Source organism: Medicago sativa, chromosome 6, assembly GCF_051527215.1.
Source record: "Medicago sativa cultivar Bolivia chromosome 6, Bolivia_mono, whole genome shotgun sequence".
NCBI lineage: Eukaryota > Viridiplantae > Streptophyta > Magnoliopsida > Fabales > Fabaceae > Medicago > Medicago sativa.
Window position 1 is genome coordinate 101,851,031 of NC_140754.1, and position 22,805 is coordinate 101,873,835.

Genomic DNA, 22,805 nt, shown 5'->3' on the forward strand with positions numbered 1-22,805 from the left:
TTCAATGCAAATCGGCTACATTATGGCCTTCCTACTAAAAAAGGGTCGATAACGAGTAATGTCCCAAATTAACGAGGATATTTTCTTAACCCCCATTTTGGCTGAATTTTTAGAGAATGCAAAAATATCCCATGGAAGTCGTAGTTATGTTGTTTACCTATCCAACGAATTGTCACACGCTAAGATTCAATGCAAATCGGCCACATTATGGCCTTCCTACTAAAAAAGGGTCGAAAACGAGTAATGTCCCAAATTAACGAGGATATTTTCTTAACCCCCATTTTGGCTGAATTTTTAGAGAATGCAAAAATATCCCATGGAAGTCATAGTTATGTTGTTTACCTATCCAACGAATTGTCACACGCTAAGATTCAATGCAAATCGGCCACATTATGGCCTTCCTAGTAAAAAAGGGTCGAAAACGAGTAATGTCCCAAATTAACGAGGAGATTATCTTAACCTCCATTTTGGCTGAATTTTTAAAAAATGCAAAAATATCCCATGGAAGTCGTAGCTATGTTGTTTACTTATCCAACGAATTGTCCCATGCTAAGATTCAATACAAACCGGCCACTTTAAGGCCTTCCTTATAAAAAAGGGTCGAAAACGAGTAATGTCCTAAATTAACGAGGGGATTTTCTTAACCTCCATTTTGGCTGAATTTTTAGAGAATGCAAAAATATCCCATGGAAGTCGTAGTTATGTTGTTTACCTATCCAACGAATTGTCACACGCTAAGATTCAATGCAAATCGGCTACATTATGGCCTTCCTACTAAAAAAGGGTCGAAAACGAGTAATGTCCCAAATTAACGAGGATATTTTCTTAACCCCCATTTTGGCTGAATTTTTAGAGAATGCAAAAATATCCCATGGAAGTCGTAGTTATGCTGTTTACCTATCCAACGAATTGTCACACGCTAAGATTCAAATCAAATCGGCCACATTATGGCCTTCCTACTATAAAAGGGTCGAAAACGAGTAATGTCCCAAATTAACGAGGATATTTTCTTAACCCCCATTTTGGCTGAATTTTTAGAGAATGCAAAAATATCCCATGGAAGTCATAGTTATGTTGTTTACCTATCCAACGAATTGTCACACGCTAAGATTCAATGCAAATCGGCCACATTATGGCCTTCCTAGTAAAAAAGGGTCGAAAACGAGTAATGTCCCAAATTAACGAGATTTTCTTAACCTCCATTTTGGCTGAATTTTTAAAAAATGCAAAAATATCCCATGGAAGTCGTAGCTATGTTGTTTACCTATCCAACGAATTGTCCCATGCTAAGATTCAATACAAACCGGCCACTTTATGGCCTTCCTTATAAAAAAGGGTCGAAAACGAGTAATGTCCCAAATTAACGAGGATATTTTCTTAACCCCCATTTTGGCTGAATTTTTAGAGAATGCAAAAATATCCCATGGAAGTCATAGTTATGTTGTTTACCTATCCAACGAATTGTCACACGCTAAGATTCAATGCAAATCGGCCACATTATGGCCTTCCTAGTAAAAAAGGGTCGAAAACGAGTAATGTCCCAAATTAACGAGGAGATTATCTTAACCTCCATTTTGGCTGAATTTTTAAAAAATGCAAAAATATCCCATGGAAGTCGTAGCTATGTTGTTTACTTATCCAACGAATTGTCCCATGCTAAGATTCAATACAAACCGGCCACTTTATGGCCTTCCTTATAAAAAAGGGTCGAAAACGAGTAATGTCCTAAATTAACGAGGGGATTTTCTTAACCTCCATTTTGGCTGAATTTTTAGAGAATGCAAAAATATCCCATGGAAGTCGTAGTTATGTTGTTTACCTATCCAACGAATTGTCACACGCTAAGATTCAATGCAAATCGGCTACATTATGGCCTTCCTACTAAAAAAGGGTCGAAAACGAGTAATGTCCCAAATTAACGAGGATATTTTCTTAACCCCCATTTTGGCTGAATTTTTAGAGAATGCAAAAATATCCCATGGAAGTCGTAGTTATGTTGTTTACCTATCCAACGAATTGTCACACGCTAAGATTCAATGCAAATCGGCCACATTATGGCCTTCCTAGTAAAAAAGGGTCGAAAACGAGTAATGTCCCAAATTAACGAGGAGATTTTCTTAACCTCCATTTTGGCTGAATTTTTAAAAAATGCAAAAATATCCCATGGAAGTCGTAGTTATGTTGTTTACCTATCCAACGAATTGTCACACGCTAAGATTCAATGCTGTCGCGTCATTTTTCGGAGATCAAGGCTATTTGATTAGCTTTTTGACTCACTAGTTATTTCACGACTGAACATTTAATTTTATTAAGAAAAAAGGGAAAAAAGTTCAAACACCCCATTTTGAAAAGATTTTAGGTTCGGGGGTTGGTTATATTTAGGGAAGGTATTAGCACCCTAAATATTCGTAGTACTCTACGAGAACCTCTTGATTTTATTTAACTTTTTGTACTATAAACTTGCTTGCTTTTTTTAAAAAAAAAAAGAAACTTTGAAATGATTAAAAAAGGAAGACCTAATTATCTACATTTTATTGATTTGGAAGGACGAGTGTCCTCTGCCTACGTACCCGTGAGGGATCAAAACCTCGTAGTTCGGGGTTAAAAAAATGACGTTTGATTTGTTTTGTGTTTTTTATTGGTTTTGAAAAAAAGTTTTAAAATAAAAAGTCATGTGGCAAATGAGAATTGGTTTGTATTTTTTATATTGAAAGAAAAATGGACTCAAGGTATGATTAAATTGATTGAAGTTTGCTTAAGAAATAAAATAAAAAAGAACGATCACTGGATTGAAAATCAAGGTTTATTATGAAAATATTTTTGTGATTTTTGTTATTTGAATGTTTTTGTTGTTTTGGAATATTAAATGAAAATTAAACTAACGGAGCAATAAAAATAAAAGCGCGTGGATTTTTGTAGTGACGTTGGGTCACCACAAAATCCCTAATCTATTTTTTTTTGTATTTTTTGATATATATAAAGCGGTAAAGAAATAAAAGACACACACACACACACACACACTTTTCTCATTTATATTTACATTGGACCTAAATACATTCTAATTGCTGGATAATAAATGACAATAATTAAAATGCTAAATAGAAATAAAATAAAATGCTAAAAAGAATAAAATGCAAGAAAATAAAAGAAAGGGACAACCGGAGGGACAAAAATTACCGAAGGGACAAAATTCCGAAGGGACAAAAAAAAGAGGGAGAAGAAAAGAATAGCTCGTCAACACAAGCTAAATGAGGGAGAAGAGAGAAAAGTTCTTTGACAACTCAAGAGAACTTTTGGTGTGTGAAATTGTGAAGGATGAGAGCTCTATTTATAGGTTCTAAGGTTGATGAAAAATGGAAAATTGGTTTAATGCACTTTGATGGGGATTTGAATGAGATTGATGGTTTTGGAATGTGATTTGAATGAATTTTCAAATGGGAGAGTTGACATGTAAAAATGGCATGATTGGTGGCACACTTGAGAAAGGAAGAAAAAAAAAATTGGACCTTGAGACTATATTTTTTGACAATTTTTGGACTCATTAAAAAAGTTAATAAAAACCTAAAGAAGTAATTAAACGAAAAAATAAAAATAAAATGGCAAAATGGAAAATAAAAAAAATATATAAAAATCAAGACTGAATAAAAATGAAAGATAAAAATAAAAACTAAAAGTTTAATAAAATAAGACTAATAAATAAAAAAAGTGAGAAGAGGTATTGATGATGAAACGCGTTCCTGATGAAAAATGGGAAGAAAGTTTTGACTCTGCACTGATTATGGCATGACTTGGAGGAAAAAATATTTTGGACCCCTGTACACTTAATTCTGGACTCATTGACACTTTGGTTTTTTTTTACTTGGACAATAAAATAAAAGTGACTAAAATAAAATATGAAAAAAATGACTAATTAAAAGATAAAATAAAAATTGAAAATAAAAATAAAAATTATAAAATTAAATAAAAGATAGAAATAATAAAAAAACTAATAATAAAAATAAAGTGAGAAAAGGGCCCGAATCGGAACAAAAATGAGGTATTTTAAAATACCTTTCTGCCAAAATTTTCACTGAAAAGACAGAATATTCCGGGTCAGAGGACATGTGTCAGTGGGACCTTAGGTCAAAAATTGGAGTAAGACAAATGCAAATCGGCCACATTATGGCCTTCCTACTAAAAAAGGGTCGAAAACGAGTAATGTCCCAAATTAACGAGGAGATTTTCTTAACCTCCATTTTGGCTGAATTTTTAAAAAATGCAAAAATATCCCATGGAAGTCGTAGCTATGTTGTTTACCTATCCAACGAATTGTCCCATGCTAAGATTCAATACAAACCGGCCACTTTATGGCCTTCCTTATAAAAAAGGGTCGAAAACGAGTAATGTCCCAAATTAACGAGGATATTTTCTTAACCCCCATTTTGGCTGAATTTTTAGAGAATGCAAAAATATCCCATGGAAGTCATAGTTATGTTGTTTACCTATCCAACGAATTGTCACACGCTAAGATTCAATGCAAATCGGCCACATTATGGCCTTCCTAGTAAAAAAGGGTCGAAAACGAGTAATGTCCCAAATTAACGAGGAGATTATCTTAACCTCCATTTTGGCTGAATTTTTAAAAAATGCAAAAATATCCCATGGAAGTCGTAGCTATGTTGTTTACTTATCCAACGAATTGTCCCATGCTAAGATTCAATACAAACCGGCCACTTTATGGCCTTCCTTATAAAAAAGGGTCGAAAACGAGTAATGTCCTAAATTAACGAGGGGATTTTCTTAACCTCCATTTTGGCTGAATTTTTAGAGAATGCAAAAATATCCCATGGAAGTCGTAGTTATGTTGTTTACCTATCCAACGAATTGTCACACGCTAAGATTCAATGCAAATCGGCTACATTATGGCCTTCCTACTAAAAAAGGGTCGAAAACGAGTAATGTCCCAAATTAACGAGGATATTTTCTTAACCCCCATTTTGGCTGAATTTTTAGAGAATGCAAAAATATCCCATGGAAGTCGTAGTTATGTTGTTTACCTATCCAACGAATTGTCACACGCTAAGATTCAATGCAAATCGGCCACATTATGGCCTTCCTAGTAAAAAAGGGTCGAAAACGAGTAATGTCCCAAATTAACGAGGAGATTTTCTTAACCTCCATTTTGGCTGAATTTTTAAAAAATGCAAAAATATCCCATGGAAGTCGTAGCTATGTTGTTTACCTATCCAACGAATTGTCACACGCTAAGATTCAATGCTGTCGCGTCATTTTTCGGAGATCAAGGCTATTTGATTAGCTTTTTGACTCACTAGTTATTTCACGACTGAACATTTAATTTTATTAAGAAAAAAGGGAAAAAAGTTCAAACACCCCATTTTGAAAAGATTTTAGGTTCGGGGGTTGGTTATATTTAGGGAAGGTATTAGCACCCTAAATATTCGTAGTACTCTACGAGAACCTCTTGATTTTATTTAACTTTTTGTACTATAAACTTGCTTGCTTTTTTTAAAAAAAAAAAGAAACTTTGAAATGATTAAAAAAGGAAGACCTAATTATCTACATTTTATTGATTTGGAAGGACGAGTGTCCTCTGCCTACGTACCCGTGAGGGATCAAAACCTCGTAGTTCGGGGTTAGAAAAATGACGTTTGATTTGTTTTGTGTTTTTTATTGGTTTTGAAAAAAAGTTTTAAAATAAAAAGTCATGTGGCAAATGAGAATTGGTTTGTATTTTTTATATTGAAAGAAAAATGGACTCAAGGTATGATTAAATTGATTGAAGTTTGCTTAAGAAATAAAATAAAAAAGAACGATCACTGGATTGAAAATCAAGGTTTATTATGAAAATATTTTTGTGATTTTTGTTATTTGAATGTTTTTGTTGTTTTGGAATATTAAATGAAAATTAAACTAACGGAGCAATAAAAATAAAAGCGCGTGGATTTTTGTAGTGACGTTGGGTCACCACAAAATCCCTAATCTATTTTTTTTTGTATTTTTTGATATATATAAAGCGGTAAAGAAATAAAAGACACACACACACACACACACACTTTTCTCATTTATATTTACATTGGACCTAAATACATTCTAATTGCTGGATAATAAATGACAATAATTAAAATGCTAAATAGAAATAAAATAAAATGCTAAAAAGAATAAAATGCAAGAAAATAAAAGAAAGGGACAACCGGAGGGACAAAAATTACCGAAGGGACAAAATTCCGAAGGGACAAAAAAAAGAGGGAGAAGAAAAGAATAGCTCGTCAACACAAGCTAAATGAGGGAGAAGAGAGAAAAGTTCTTTGACAACTCAAGAGAACTTTTGGTGTGTGAAATTGTGAAGGATGAGAGCTCTATTTATAGGTTCTAAGGTTGATGAAAAATGGAAAATTGGTTTAATGCACTTTGATGGGGATTTGAATGAGATTGATGGTTTTGGAATGTGATTTGAATGAATTTTCAAATGGGAGAGTTGACATGTAAAAATGGCATGATTGGTGGCACACTTGAGAAAGGAAGAAAAAAAAAATTGGACCTTGAGACTATATTTTTTGACAATTTTTGGACTCATTAAAAAAGTTAATAAAAACCTAAAGAAGTAATTAAACGAAAAAATAAAAATAAAATGGCAAAATGGAAAATAAAAAAAATATATAAAAATCAAGACTGAATAAAAATGAAAGATAAAAATAAAAACTAAAAGTTTAATAAAATAAGACTAATAAATAAAAAAAGTGAGAAGAGGTATTGATGATGAAACGCGTTCCTGATGAAAAATGGGAAGAAAGTTTTGACTCTGCACTGATTATGGCATGACTTGGAGGAAAAAATATTTTGGACCCCTGTACACTTAATTCTGGACTCATTGACACTTTGGTTTTTTTTTACTTGGACAATAAAATAAAAGTGACTAAAATAAAATATGAAAAAAATGACTAATTAAAAGATAAAATAAAAATTGAAAATAAAAATAAAAATTATAAAATTAAATAAAAGATAGAAATAATAAAAAAACTAATAATAAAAATAAAGTGAGAAAAGGGCCCGAATCGGAACAAAAATGAGGTATTTTAAAATACCTTTCTGCCAAAATTTTCACTGAAAAGACAGAATATTCCGGGTCAGAGGACATGTGTCAGTGGGACCTTAGGTCAAAAATTGGAGTAAGACAAATGCAAATCGGCCACATTATGGCCTTCCTACTAAAAAAGGGTCGAAAACGAGTAATGTCCCAAATTAACGAGGATATTTTCTTAACCCCCATTGTAACACCCATACCAGACGTATCTAGAAAGTCTGGCACGTGTGTTAATATTAGTACTGGATACATTAAAATGTGCAACATAAAAATTTTACGAATGAATAATATTTACATCAAGTCACGTTCGTATAAATCATAATACCATACAACTCATCCATACATAAAAATACATCCTTGATGTCCATAACGTCCTGCAGCTTTACGAACGAACCCTTGAAGTAATATCCATCCGGCTCCAAGCATGCATAATCATCCTGTTTATCTGAAACAAATAAGGATTGGGATGAGACATAATGTCTCAGTGAGTTCCCCTAAATCCTAGGCTATAGGCAACCTCAAGGGGAAACCTACGGTCACCACGTGTCTACATTACAACCTGGCGGTTGATTATACGTGTGTGGGGACTTGCATACTCAGACGGGAGTGCATACTAGAGCCGTCATAGTCTTTCCTCACTTGTTATAGGCTTCACTTCCTATACATGTCATGGCGGTCGAGGGGGGAAAATCTAAGACCGCATAGCCAAGTATACGATCTACGTATCAAGGCCTAAACTAACATAATCATGACATAAATCTAACCCGGACGATTAGGGGAACCTAAGTTCGTCACGGTTTCATATTCTTTACTTGTTCTATCCATAACTTGCTCTTGTTCTTGTTCTTAAACATAATCATACATGGGCTCGTCCATGAGCTTAAACATAATCATAATAAACATAAACGTATCTAAGTTCATTCATAGGTTAGCGTTGAACAATCAGTTATTATCTTGATTCATTTTACGGATAGTCCCGAGTGGAGTAACCCCGAGATCAATCCCATACATGACCGATGTACGTACATCGGACTCCCTCGGTGTCGTGCGGGTCCCTTGCGGCTTAAACCGTTCCCCTTAGGTCGAGAACCTCCCGTATCCCCCTGGCGTGGATAACAAGAGACACGAGCACCTACGTCTTGTTTACTCAGTGACATGCGGGTCCCTTACGGCTTGAATCGTTCTCATTACGAGAACCCCTTGTATCCCCCTGATGTGGATAGCAAGAGACATGTCACCTACACATATTAATCATGGTCTTGTCTTTCGTATAGGTTAAACCTAATTATGCATACATGTTTACCTCGGAACCTTAATCGATCCGATTAATGGTAATATCATACTTGTTCATGCTTGTAATATCTTATTCATAGAGGAGAGATAAACTATCCTATCCACATCTCAACATACTTGTCCTATCATTCTCGATCATATGCGAACATAATATACTTCGCATCTTGACATCCTAGAATTCTTGCTAAGCTTGCTAGTTCTCGACTACTATGTCGAGGCTCTAAGTTATTCCCTTTCTTAGTGCTTACTACCCGAATAATATCGACTTAAACTCTTTTGATTCACTCTTGCCATTCATGTTAAGATTGCCATGATTTTGATTCAAAGATCAATGGATGATGTGTACAGATTTTTCATTAATTTCCAAAGACCGAATGTGCCGAAACCCGAATTCCAAGCCGTTTATAAGTTCTTAAGATTTGATAAAACCATATATGTTCCAGTAGAAAAACAAATGAAAACAGTACAAGAATACACCGAAACGATCGCTACGGACCCCCACGCGACTGCCCCCAAGCACCCGAGCGCAGAACAACGCGAACGTTGTCCTGTCTGGGGCGCCTGGCGCCAGGAGTAGGGCGCCTAGCGCTGGCTCCCTGTGTGTGGGCGCCTAGCGCCCTTGTACAGGCGCAACGCTGCGAATTTTCGCGTTTTCGGTGCTTTCGGCTACGGGTTTTCGCCATTTTCGACCCAAAATTCGACCAATTGGACCCTGTAATGCACCCATACATCCAACAATATATATAGCTTCATTTAAACATATCTCATGGCAATTTTAACATCCAATTGACAAGAATTTATCAAAAGTACAATTAGGGTTCTAAATCCCTCATAAACATAAATCAATCCTTTAAACATGAAATTACACAACCCAAAGGATGGTAATCTATCTATGGAACTCACCTTAACATATTCCTTGTGATTCCTCAAGCTCCAAGCTTTCCCCAAGTTTAAACCCTAGCCCAAAATCCAAGTTCAATCCTTTCTCTTTGTTGTTTCTTTCTCATGAAGCTTCTAAGATCCTTGCTTGATCACCATTTGCATGATTTTGGGAAGCTTTGATGGTCCAGAGAGGGAGAGATGGGGCGGCCTTATAGAGAGAAGGAGGAGAGAATTCTCTTCTCTTAACCTAGAGAGAGAAAGAGAAGTGGAAATGAGAGATTTTGGTGCCAACATCACTTATATACTCCCTTGCGCGCAATTACTTAAATGCCCTTCCGTCTTAGCACGTGTTTGCCTAACACTGATACATACATCCGTATCTGACTAATATTACATACTATTAGCTTCCCTCGTACTTAACATTTTCGCCATACTCACTTTCCATGAACCTGAGTCATCTGATACATTTAACAGGTAAAATTTCCATTAGCTGACGAGTGGGATGTTACACTCTACCCCCCTTAAAGAAATTTCGTCCTCGAAATTTAAAGACCAACTACCAATCCTCATGACAAAAATCTTATCATCTATAGTCTGAATCAAACATCTTTCCATTCATACATATCCAAAGGGTTTAACGCATCATGTCCTCCTCTTGTTCTTAACCCACATGTAACTGAACATAACCTTCTTGATCTTAATATCACTCAACTTAGAGTTATCTTAGTATATCATGACTTGGAACTTACCTTGCTACACATAACTCCTTGTCTCAGACTCGCACCTTACTCACTTAACATAAATCAGTCATAAAGGTATCTTATCATAAACATGAACACTCAGGATTTGCCTTTTAACTGAAATCCTACCAGAAACCAGGTTTGCCCTGCAGTGCTTACTTGTAACTTTAAAACATCTTTTCATACATACATAATCTTATCGGTTAAACATATAATTCATACATCAGTTTACTTATTGTACTTTGAGACATGTGCCTCATTCTGACATTACTTATCCTGACAATTCTACGAATCTCTTGTCTCTTTTTAGAGTCTTAAGAAATCTTCTGATCTCATAACTATTCTCTTAGCATTCGAATTCATGGCAACTCATATAACTTATCATGGAGAAGTAAAATTTATATGCACCGCTACTTCTGACATTCATCAACCCATCTTGTAACTTACATGCTCTTAAACTTCCGACTTAGACCTCTTGCATTTGAATACTTTTAACATATACTTGTGCACCTCGTAAAACTTTGTTGTTTACTTCAACACCTTTTTCTCTCCATAGCATTCGCTTACTTTCAATTGTCACTTCTTGTTAAATAATAACGATACTCGTTCTAACACTTTGCTTTAAGAAATTTTCTAAACATCAGTATTCAGATTCTTGGAACGAATAGAGGCATAACCTTTTAAAAGAATTTTGGTGAGAAAATATCATGTTAAAAACAATTTCGTTTCCAAGTCTCTCAATACCCATTTAAATTTGGGAGTTTTTAAATCATAGTTCAAAATCTTCATAGCAAGTATCGTGATCATTTAACAAATTTGACATAAGTGGGTATACATTCCTTTGTGCACCACTCATGATTTGTATCTCTTTCCATAATGAAATTCTTGAACTTCCAAAAGTAACTTCCTTATTATGCTTTCTTGACTTACATACATATCTTGGAGACTCACATAGTTGCATAACATAAATCATATAGGATCCTTATCTCACATGTCGTCATTTCATCTCCTCGTTCCAGGAACAATAACTTAGATCTTCGAAACATCATATCCGGCTAATGTTCAATTGTGGTTACCTTTTCCCATATGGCACCATTCTTCAGACACCGATTATCCCACTTGATAATCCAGCCGTTACTTTGAGTCACAAGCAAGAACCTTTCAACTCTTACTTGCATTTTTCTTATCATAGCATATATTCTTCACTGACTGTATCGGTCTCATTACTTATTTAATATTTCGAAAACTCCCCGCCTGCTCCATAATGCTTCTTAAGAAGACTCTTACTTTCAAGTTCCATGGTTACGGTCCGAAACGTTATCTATTAACTTTCATTGCGCCACTCTGATTCCCACCAGTTGACCTTAACTAATACTCTAATCCATTGAGACAACTGATACTTCACATTCTTTTTCCTTACGAGCATCATCTTCTTGAACCTTCCATGTGGCAACCATTGTCATAAACATGCACCTCACAATACTTTGCAAGATTGGATCTCACGGTAGACTTGACGCATTACTATATTATTTTACCTGGGGATGGACCTTATATTCTCACTGGTTGATTTCACCTCATAACATATACTTATCATACATAAACTTGTTTCTGAAAAATCTTGAATTCCCATTGTAGACTTATCATAAATTCATACATACTTTTCTTGATCATACTTTATTGTATTCTTATATTCTCACGTACTATGTTTTGCGTAATCAAACGAATGCTTGCTCGTTAATTTCTTTCAGAAAACATTTTAATTTAACATACGAGTCATTGGTGTTGACGATTTCTCTTTACATAAAAACGTAATAAGTTTGGCCCCAGTCGTTTCTCTAAAATCACGGAATAAGTTGACGACACAACTGTGTCATCCAACATTAGTTCCGATGAGTTTAGCCCACTCTACATGAGTCGTAACAACCGGTACCTGCAAATTTCTTTTAAAATCTATAAACATCAACTCCAATCGCACATATGTGTCTACCTTTCAAAAATCTTGTAAACTTTTGAATTCATCATCTTAACGGGCTTAAGCAATTCAATTAAGCAAAACATAGATCCGGGGGTACTCATGACTTCATAAAACCTGAAAATTTTGTGACTTCGCATAATTCTCTACCACTTTACTTTCCATCTCATGTCTTTGCATCCACTTAATCCATTCCATGAGCTGAAACCTTAAATCTCTTGACCCAAGCTCTTCGCCAGCTCTTGCCACGTTAACTTCTAATGTTACCTTGAACCGGATTGATTCCGTTAATAGTTGTCCATGCTTTTTCTTCCTTAGAAATCATAGGGTGCGATGTGCATCCAATACTTGATGTTATAGAGAGTGTTTGTTACATAAAAGATTGTGAAAACAACCCCCAATAGCTACTAAGGCCCTAGAGACGAAATGACAGTTTTTGGAAAAACTGAAAATTTTCGCCCCAGTTTCGCTATTAGTGAAATTTTTCGCTATTGGCGTAATTTCTAAAAATTAGTTTCCCGAAAAAAAAAACATAATTTACATAAAAATCTCATTTTCTCAAGTAATCTAATGCACATCATTCCTTCTGGGTCCTATTCAGCTCTCAGGCATCCATTCCAATAGTCGAATGCTAAATTGAGTTGATCAGGCTCAACTAACAACAACAATTAGAACTTTTACCCGGAACCCAATGGTCCCACTACTTTAGTTGTACTTTAATGACCCAAGGCACGGTCTGAATCGACCTGCTCTGATACCAATTGTAACACCCATACCAGACGTATCTAGAAAGTCTGGCACGTGTGTTAATATTAGTACTGGATACATTAAAATGTGCAACATAAAAATTTTACGAATGAATAATATTTACATCAAGTCACGTTCGTATAAATCATAATACCATACAACTCATCCATACATAAAAATACATCCTTGATGTCCATAACGTCCTGCAGCTTTACGAACGAACCCTTGAAGTAATATCCATCCGGCTCCAAGCATGCATAATCATCCTGTTTATCTGAAACAAATAAGGATTGGGATGAGACATAATGTCTCAGTGAGTTCCCCTAAATCCTAGGCTATAGGCAACCTCAAGGGGAAACCTACGGTCACCACGTGTCTACATTACAACCTGGCGGTTGATTATACGTGTGTGGGGACTTGCATACTCAGACGGGAGTGCATACTAGAGCCGTCATAGTCTTTCCTCACTTGTTATAGGCTTCACTTCCTATACATGTCATGGCGGTCGAGGGGGGAAAATCTAAGACCGCATAGCCAAGTATACGATCTACGTATCAAGGCCTAAACTAACATAATCATGACATAAATCTAACCCGGACGATTAGGGGAACCTAAGTTCGTCACGGTTTCATATTCTTTACTTGTTCTATCCATAACTTGCTCTTGTTCTTGTTCTTAAACATAATCATACATGGGCTCGTCCATGAGCTTAAACATAATCATAATAAACATAAACGTATCTAAGTTCATTCATAGGTTAGCGTTGAACAATCAGTTATTATCTTGATTCATTTTACGGATAGTCCCGAGTGGAGTAACCCCGAGATCAATCCCATACATGACCGATGTACGTACATCGGACTCCCTCGGTGTCGTGCGGGTCCCTTGCGGCTTAAACCGTTCCCCTTAGGTCGAGAACCTCCCGTATCCCCCTGGCGTGGATAACAAGAGACACGAGCACCTACGTCTTGTTTACTCAGTGACATGCGGGTCCCTTACGGCTTGAATCGTTCTCATTACGAGAACCCCTTGTATCCCCCTGATGTGGATAGCAAGAGACATGTCACCTACACATATTAATCATGGTCTTGTCTTTCGTATAGGTTAAACCTAATTATGCATACATGTTTACCTCGGAACCTTAATCGATCCGATTAATGGTAATATCATACTTGTTCATGCTTGTAATATCTTATTCATAGAGGAGAGATAAACTATCCTATCCACATCTCAACATACTTGTCCTATCATTCTCGATCATATGCGAACATAATATACTTCGCATCTTGACATCCTAGAATTCTTGCTAAGCTTGCTAGTTCTCGACTACTATGTCGAGGCTCTAAGTTATTCCCTTTCTTAGTGCTTACTACCCGAATAATATCGACTTAAACTCTTTTGATTCACTCTTTCCATTCATGTTAAGATTGCCATGATTTTGATTCAAAGATCAATGGATGATGTGTACAGATTTTTCATTAATTTCCAAAGACCGAATGTGCCGAAACCCGAATTCCAAGCCGTTTATAAGTTCTTAAGATTTGATAAAACCATATATGTTCCAGTAGAAAAACAAATGAAAACAGTACAAGAATACACCGAAACGATCGCTACGGACCCCCACGCGACTGCCCCCAAGCACCCGAGCGCAGAACAACGCGAACGTTGTCCTGTCTGGGGCGCCTGGCGCCAGGAGTAGGGCGCCTAGCGCTGGCTCCCTGTGTGTGGGCGCCTAGCGCCCTTGTACAGGCGCAGCGCTGCGAATTTTTGCGTTTTCGGTGCTTTCGGCTACGGGTTTTCGCCATTTTCGACCCAAAATTCGACCAATTGGACCCTGTAATGCACCCATACATCCAACAATATATATAGCTTCATTTAAACATATCTCATGGCAATTTTAACATCCAATTGACAAGAATTTATCAAAAGTACAATTAGGGTTCTAAATCCCTCATAAACATAAATCAATCCTTTAAACATGAAATTACACAACCCAAAGGATGGTAATCTATCTATGGAACTCACCTTAACATATTCCTTGTGATTCCTCAAGCTCCAAGCTTTCCCCAAGTTTAAACCCTAGCCCAAAATCCAAGTTCAATCCTTTCTCTTTGTTGTTTCTTTCTCATGAAGCTTCTAAGATCCTTGCTTGATCACCATTTGCATGATTTTGGGAAGCTTTGATGGTCCAGAGAGGGAGAGATGGGGCGGCCTTATAGAGAGAAGGAGGAGAGAATTCTCTTCTCTTAACCTAGAGAGAGAAAGAGAAGTGGAAATGAGAGATTTTGGTGCCAACATCACTTATATACTCCCTTGCGCGCAATTACTTAAATGCCCTTCCGTCTTAGCACGTGTTTGCCTAACACTGATACATACATCCGTACCTGACTAATATTACATACTATTAGCTTCCCTCGTACTTAACATTTTCGCCATACTCACTTTCCATGAACCTGAGTCATCTGATACATTTAACAGGTAAAATTTCCATTAGCTGACGAGCGGGATGTTACACCCATTTTGGCTGAATTTTTAGAGAATGCAAAAATATCCCATGGAAGTCATAGTTATGTTGTTTACCTATCCAACGAATTGTCACACGCTAAGATTCAATGCAAATCGGCCACATTATGGCCTTCCTAGTAAAAAAGGGTCGAAAACGAGTAATGTCCCAAATTAACGAGGAGATTTTCTTAACCTCCATTTTGGCTGAATTTTTAAAAAATGCAAAAATATCCCATGGAAGTCGTAGCTATGTTGTTTACCTATCCAACGAATTGTCCCATGCTAAGATTCAATACAAACCGGCCACTTTATGGACTTCCTTATAAAAAAGGGTCGAAAACCAGTAATGTCCCAAATTAACGAGGATATTTTCTTAACCCCCATTTTGGCTGAATTTTTAGAGAATGCAAAAATATCCCATGGAAGTCGTAGTTATGTTGTTTACCTATCCAACGAATTGTCACACGCTAAGATTCAATGCTGTCGCGTCATTTTTCGGAGATCAAGGCTATTTGATTAGCTTTTTGACTCACTAGTTATTTCACGACTGAACATTTAATTTTATTAAGAAAAAAGGGAAAAAAGTTCAATCACCCCATTTTGAAAAGATTTTAGGTTCGGGGGTTGGTTATATTTAGGGAAGGTATTAGCACCCTAAATATTCGTAGTACTCTACGAGAACCTCTTGATTTTATTTAACTTTTTGTACTATAAACTTGCTTGCTTTTTTTTTTTTTAAAAAAAAAGAAACTTTGAAATGATTAAAAAAGGAAGACCTAATTATCTACATTTTATTGATTTGGAAGGACGAGTGTCCTCTGCCTACGTACCCGTGAGGGATCAAAACCTCGTAGTTCGGGGTTAAAAAAAATGACGTTTGATTTGTTTTGTGTTTTTTATTGGTTTTGAAAAAAGGTTTTAAAATAAAAAGTCAAGTGGCAAATGAGAATTGGTTTGTATTTTTTATATTGAAAGAAAAATGGTGTAATATCCCGCCTGTCAGTATCGGTATATTACCCGTTGACCGTGTCAGATGAATTTAATTCATGGAAAGTAAGTTATTGGAAATATTTTATGACATGCCAGCTATTTACGGGAAAATTATCTGTGTCGGATTTAACCCGTTTAAAGGCAAGGGCATAATGGTAATTTCATGTGGAAAAGATATTTAATTGGTTTTAACCCAAAAATATCTCATTTCCTATTCTCTTTCTCTCTCTTCAAATGTTGGCAAACTTTTTCTCCTCCTTCTCTCTACTCCATCGATCTCTCCTTCTTCTCTCCCTACCTCACCAATTCATCAAGTCTTCTTCATCAAGAATCATGTTCAAGTTTGGTTCTTCTATCATCCTACAAGAGATTGGTACCTTGAGGTAAGCTTCTTTCCACTTCTTCTCCTCTTTATAAGAAATTCAAGGTTAGGGTTTTGTTGTTTGGGAAAGAGGAAGCTAGAGCTTGCTTATGTTATGGTTTTCCCTTGTTCAAGGAAGTAATATGAAGTTGTAGTGAGATGATTTCACTATTTTTCCTTCTCAAGGGAAGTTTAAGAAAACTTAGGGTTTGGTTTGATCAAGAAGCTAAGGCTTTTGTTTTGTTAATTTAGGGCTTATAAGGATCCTATTTCATGGAGTTGGAGAGTGAAGCATGAAAACAACCTTGAAGTTGATTTTGTATTGAAGTCAAGAGTTATGTTTTGGCTCATGGTATGATGAAAGAGGTTTCAAGTTAGGTTTTCTTCAAGATCAAGAAATCATGGTGCTAAGGTTGCAAGAAAGAGCAATAAAATGGATTGGTCTAAGTCAAGGAAGTAAGTGTTCAAAGCTAAGGTTTTGGGTATGTTTGAACTTGGAGCTTGGAGTTGCTTCAAGATTATGATTAGGTGAGTTCCATAGCTAGTTTTTCCTACCCCTTTGGGATTATGATTATGCCATGTATGTTTAGTATGAATAACATGAAATTCTAGGGTTTATGTATTAGTCTAGTTGCCCCTTTTTATGTCATGCATGCTATACATGTTAATACTTGCCATATGCATGTTTTATAAGTTTCCAATGATCAAATATGTTCCAAAACACATAGAGACACTTGGTTTGAGGTTTTTGGGGCAAAAATACCAATTTTAAGTGTTCTGGGCTGTCCTAACTCGCCACGGCGAGTAATTACTCGCTATGGCGAGCTAGAACTGCGAATGGGGGGTCCTGCTCGCTCCCAACTCGCCATGGCGAGCTACCACTCGCCTCCCCAGCAAATCTACTCGCCTAGGCGAGTAAGACAGGGAGAAATCCCATTGTTTTGCTCGCTTCAGGCAGGCGTGGGGATTCGCGACGCAGTTTTCTCTGTGGTGTCTTTTTATGAATGTAAAACCCTCAAACCAAGGTCCTAAATGATGATCAAAGAAAGCATGATTTTTATGAGATGAGGCAAGTATCAAGCATGTTAGTAAGGCATGGCATACGAGAGGAACAAGTCATGAATTGGGTAGCAAAATATTCATTAAGCAAGGGAAAACTAGAGCCTCGACATAGTTGTCGAGAACTAGCTAGTTAGCAAGATCCCTAGAATGTTAAGACGCGAAGTATACTATCTTCGCACATGATTAAGAACTTACAAGCATGAACAAGTATGTATTTACCGATAATCGGATCGACTCAAGGGTCCGAGGTATTAAGCAAGCAAGTATGAATATGTTTAAGTTATATGTACGACAAGACCATGACTAATAAGTGTAGGTGGCATGTCTCTTGCTATCCACATCAGGGGGATACAAGGGGTTCTCATGATGAGAACGATTCAAGCCGTAAGGGACCCGCATGTCACCGAGTAAGCAAGATGTAGGTGTTCGTGTCTCTTGTTATCCACGCTAGGGGGATACGGGAGGTTCTTGACCTAAGGGGAACGGTTTAAGCCGCAAGGGACCCGCACGACACCGAGGGAGTCCGATGTACGTACATCGGTCATGTATGGGATTGATCTCGGGGTTACTCCACCCGGGACTATCCGTAAAATGAATCAAGATAATAATTGTTTGTTCAACGCTAACCTAATGAATGAACTTAGATACGTTTATGTACGATATGAATATGATTATGTTACTTATGATTATGATTATGATTATGATATGTTCACGGTCAAGCAAGAATGAATCCATGCACGTTTATGTTTAAGAACAAGAGCATTAGATGCTATATGACAAGTATAAGGCATGGAATAGAGCAAGTGAAGAGAATGATACCGACGACGATCTTAGGTTTCCCCTAATCGTCCGGTTAAGAGTCGTGTCATGATTATGTTATGTTTAGGCCTCGATACATAAAGTGTATTCTTGGCAACGCGGTTCTAGGTTCCCCTCAACCGCCATGACACGTATAGGATGAGAAGCCTATAACAAGTGAGATAAAACTATGACGGCTCTAGTATGCACTACCGTCTAAGTATGCAAATCCCCACACACGTATAATCAACCGTCAGGTTGTAATGTAGACACGAGGTGACCGTAGGTTTCCCCTTGAGGTTGCCTATAGCCTAGGATTTAGGGGAACTCACTGAGACATTATGTCTCATCCCAATCCTTATTTGTTTCAGATAAGCAGGATGTTATGCATGTTCGGAGCCGGATGGATATTACGTCAAGGGTTCGTTCGTAAAGCTGCAGGACGTTATGGACATCAAGGATGTATTTTTATGTATGGATTGAGTTGTATTGTATTATGCTTTATACGAACGTGACTTGATGTAAATATTATTCATTCGAAGAAATTTTATGTTGTATATTTTAATGTATCCAGTACTAATATTAACGCACGTGCCAGACTTTCTAGATACGTCTGGTATGGGTGTTACAATTGGTATCAGAGCAGGTCGATTCAGACCGTGCCTTGGGTCATTAAATTACAACTAAGGAAGTGGGACCATTGGGTTCCGGGTAAATGTTCTAGTTGTTATTGTTAGTTGAGCCTGATCAACTCAATTTAGCCTTCAACAGTTAGAACGGATGCCTGAGAGCTGAATAGGACCCAGGAGGAACGAAGTATGTGATGAAGAAGTTTTATCGTGCCAAAAGGTGGCCGGTGAACTAATCAGGTACAAGTGTGAATCCTCCGGGAATGTAAGGCATGTTAAGAAGGGACGTTCCGACAATGTCGGGTAAGATGTTAGTGATCTTTCAGGTACCCGAAAGTGAAGTTCAGGACATGTAAGTTATCAAGTTGCGTTAAGTGGGATGTATGAGGTAAGCTATTCGTAGCGGAGAAAGTTATATGTTATCAGGATTAAGGCATTGATTTCCGACGTGCCAAGAATTGTATCGAAAAGGTTGAAGTTGCCATGCCTACGTTATAGAATGTTTTATGATGCTAGGAATGAATGATGTGCATTGGTTACTTGAAAAAAAAAATAGATAGTTGGAGAAACTCACCAATAGCGAACTTGGAACGAAATTTTCTGTTTTTCTGAAATTTAACCGTTCGTTCCAGAGGTTTGCAATGACTATTGGGGAGATGTCTTCACAATAGTATTTTATGTGATGAAAAATCTTTTGTGACATCAAGTGATGAAAGCATATCATATGCTAAGATTTTTAAGGAAAAGGACATGGGCAACCATCAACGAAATCGATACGGTTTAAGGTAGCTTTGGAGGTTAATATGTCAAGAGTCAAGAACGAGCTAAGATCAGGAGTATAGAAGTGCCGGCAATTAGAAGGAAAGTCACAGATGTTTATGCATGAGGTATGAAGTAAGAAGTTAAAGTGGTGCTAAGTTATGAGGAATCACAAGGTTCACTGATTATGTGGAATTATGACGTATCGCTCGAACCTATGTTTTGCTTAATTAACTTGCTAAGGCTCATTATGAAATTGAACTATCAGGTTTAAAGGGATTTTAAAAAAGAATTACGCGTATGGGTGATTGAAGTTGACATTTTGGAAATTCACAAGAGATTTCTAGGAACCGGTTTGCTACGACACTCGTAGAGCGGGCTAGACTTATTAGAGTCTAGGATTGGTGGCACGTATGTGTTATCAACTCGTTCTATGATTTTAGAGTAACGACCGGGGGCCTAAACTCAGTATTTGTATACAGTAGAAAATCATCAACGTCAATGACCTGTGCGCTAGCTTACAAAGTTTTCTTTTAAAAGAAAAATCAACGAGCAAGCATTGTTATGATTAAGCAAAATATAGTATGCGAGGATGCGAAGGTACAAGGATTAGATGTTCAAGAAGAATATGTTCAAGTGTTATATGAGTTTGTCAAAGGAATTTGAGTTGCTTGGAAACAGGTTCAATTATGATATGTATGGTAAATGTAACCAGCAAGAACGTAAGGTTTACCCCCAAGTCAAGTATTATGAGCATAAGATAAGTTATCACAAGTTTTGAATGTACAAGACAAGTGTAAGGTTGTGATGTTGGTTGTAACATGAAAGATTTTGAGGATAATTCAAGAAGTGAGTATTCAAGCTGATAAGCATGAATTGAAGTCTCAATTGCTCTAACGGAATAGGGTATTAGTTTAAGCCAACCGGTGGGAATCAGAGTAGCGCCATGGAAGCTAATCGATTAATCATGAAATATGGAAGTTTAGTATGAAAGAATGTTCGATTGGTAACACAAGTTAATGTCAAGTGGGTCAAGGATCTTCTTGGTTTATATCATGTATTAAAATGTGTATGATGTATGTATATCAGTTAAGAAGGTAAAAATTCACCTTTGAAGTTTAAGTATGTTATTGTGTAGGGAGATGCGACTCTCGAGATTGTGCAATGAGAATCATACTCTCGTATGCAATACTTGTTGGGTGAAAACGATACTTGTTAAGACATGTTAAGTCATGATTTTATAATTTTTAAAAGTTAAGATTGGTATGAAGGAACTTGGGAACGATGTTTATTTTAAAACTCGTGGAATTATACATTTTCGAAACTGATGAGATACGTCGTAAGCAAACTTACTTAAGGCGTACAAACTTCAGGACCAACTTGTCGTGGGCAAGTTTTGGGCGAGTTGTAAAATCTTTTTCAAATATAGAAACTCGTCCGGTGGTTCTGTAGTACCATTACAAATTCAGTTTTGGGAATGATAAAATCTTTTTAGTCATGTGTATATTCGTTCCAAGAACCTGAATACCAAAGTTTAAGAAAAAGTTTCCTTAAGAAAGATTTTAGAACACGTATCGTTATCATTTAACAAGAGGTGGCACTTGAAAGTATGCACATATTATGGAAACGACAATGTTCGTATAAAGTTAATATCCTACGGGATACACGGAGATATGTTAAGAATGTATGATGTATGTGCAAGTAAATTTGCTAGGAAGTTTCAAGAACATGTTAACCACAATGTTGGATGTTAGATTGTCAGATAAAGTAACAATTTGATTTCACTTCTTGTGTAAAGCTATATGAGATACCCATGAGTTCGGGTGCGATAAGATGCAATGAGATTGCAATGAAATTGGAAGATTTCTCAAGGCTCTGGAAAGAAATAAGAGATTCGTGGAATCGTCTATACGAGTAAAGAATGTAAGAGGCATAAGTCGCAAAATGCGGTAAGAAAGATTATGTATGCATGAAAAGATGTTTTAAAGTTACAAGTAAGCACTGCAGGGCAAACCTGGTTTTCGGTAGGATTCCAGTTAAAAAGCAAATCCTGAGTGTTCATGTTTATGATAAGATATCTTTATGAATGGTTCATGCTAATCGGATAAGATACGAGTCCGAGATAATAATACGTCTATGTGTAGCAAGGTAAGTTCTGAATCATGATGTACTAAGATAACCCTATGTATGAGTGGTATTAATAACAAGAAAGCTATATGCTTATGTATGTGAATCGAGAAACAGGACGAAAAAAAAACAATGATGAACTTCTTGGATATGTATGAATAAGAAATGTATGGCTCAGACCATAGATGGTAAGTTTTTGTCATGATGATTGGTAGTCAGTCTCTAAATTTCGAGGACGAAATTTTTTTAAGGGGGGTAGAATGTAATATCCCGCCTGTCAGTATCGGTATATTACCCGTTGACCGTGTCAGATGAATTTAATTCATGGAAAGTAAGTTATTGGAAATATTTTATGACATGCCAGCTATTTACGGGAAAATTATCTGTGTCGGATTTAACCCGTTTAAAGGCAAGGGCATAATGGTAATTTCACGTGGAAAAGATATTTAATTGGTTTTAACCCAAAAATATCTCATTTCCTATTCTCTTTCTCTCTCTTCAAATGTTGGCAAACTTTTTCTCCTCCTTCTCTCTACTCCATCGATCTCTCCTTCTTCTCTCCCTACCTCACCAATTCATCAAGTCTTCTTCATCAAGAATCATGTTCAAGTTTGGTTCTTCTATCATCCTACAAGAGATTGGTACCTTGAGGTAAGCTTCTTTCCACTTCTTCTCCTCTTTATAAGAAATTCAAGGTTAGGGTTTTGTTGTTTGGGAAAGAGGAAGCTAGAGCTTGCTTATGTTATGGTTTTCCCTTGTTCAAGGAAGTAATATGAAGTTGTAGTGAGATGATTTCACTATTTTTCCTTCTCAAGGGAAGTTTAAGAAAACTTAGGGTTTGGTTTGATCAAGAAGCTAA

The 22,805-nt window shown here is 36.6% G+C and overlaps 2 long non-coding RNA genes across 2 annotated transcripts; both read right to left on the bottom strand.

Annotated features, from left to right (window-relative positions):
- Positions 1 to 7,340: 7,340 nt before the first annotated feature.
- On the bottom strand, positions 7,341 to 9,606 carry LOC146918788 (uncharacterized). Its single transcript, XR_015016391.1, has 2 exons — positions 9,278 to 9,606; positions 7,341 to 7,526 (listed from the first exon to the last, which is right to left on the bottom strand). It is a non-coding gene; the product is annotated as an uncharacterized LOC146918788 (long non-coding RNA).
- Positions 9,607 to 12,803: 3,197 nt separating this feature from the next.
- Positions 12,804 to 15,217, bottom strand: LOC146918789 (uncharacterized). Its single transcript, XR_015014369.1, has 2 exons — positions 14,741 to 15,217; positions 12,804 to 12,989 (listed from the first exon to the last, which is right to left on the bottom strand). It is a non-coding gene; the product is annotated as an uncharacterized LOC146918789 (long non-coding RNA).
- Positions 15,218 to 22,805: the final 7,588 nt, after the last annotated feature.